Genomic DNA, 626 nt, shown 5'->3' with positions numbered 1-626 from the left:
TGGATCAAACTCCTAATGAATGACTTAATCACTTTAAAGATCTCCCTTAGCTTTAATTCCATCTTACTGACTTCAGTTGTAGGTTTTCTTGACTTAATCTGTCTTGACACTTAGAAAGCATTTGCTACTGCACGGTATAAAATAACTAAATGTTTCATTTTTTCATATTGTTAATTACTGGGACTTTTAGGAGCTTCTATGTACATTTTTGTTCTCAAGCTGTTTATTACAACCACTGTGCTTTAATGCATGAGTAAGATATAGGTCTTCTACACATAACACCTGTGTTTTTCTTCTGTGGTGTATTTGGGTTCACCAAGGGGAGGTCGTGCTCGACCAACTTGGTGGCCTTCTATGATGCTGTCACATGCTGGGTGGATGGGGGAAGAGCGGTAGATGTAATCTACCTTGATTTTAGAAAGGCGTTTGATACTGTCTCCCACGACATCCTTAATAACAAAGCTGAGGAAGTGTGGGATAGATGAGTGGACAGTGAGGTGGGTTGAGAACTGGCTGACTGGCAGAGCGCAGAGGGTCGTCGTTGGTGGTGCAGAGTCTGGCTGGAGACCTGTAACCAGTGGTGTCCCCCAGGGGTCTGTGCTGGGTCCGGTCTTGTTCAACATCTT

At 43.5% G+C, this 626-nt stretch overlaps 1 protein-coding gene across 3 annotated transcripts in view; it reads left to right on the top strand.

Moving 5' to 3' along the window:
* Positions 1 to 626, top strand: part of CTNNA3 (catenin alpha 3) — a 289,557-nt gene that overhangs the window by 30,415 nt on the left and 258,516 nt on the right. The gene's annotated exons all lie outside the window — the stretch shown is intronic.

This window comes from Meleagris gallopavo, chromosome 8 (genome assembly GCF_000146605.3).
Source record: "Meleagris gallopavo isolate NT-WF06-2002-E0010 breed Aviagen turkey brand Nicholas breeding stock chromosome 8, Turkey_5.1, whole genome shotgun sequence".
Lineage (NCBI taxonomy): Eukaryota > Metazoa > Chordata > Aves > Galliformes > Phasianidae > Meleagris > Meleagris gallopavo.
This window is presented reverse-complemented; position numbering and strand designations above follow the sequence as displayed.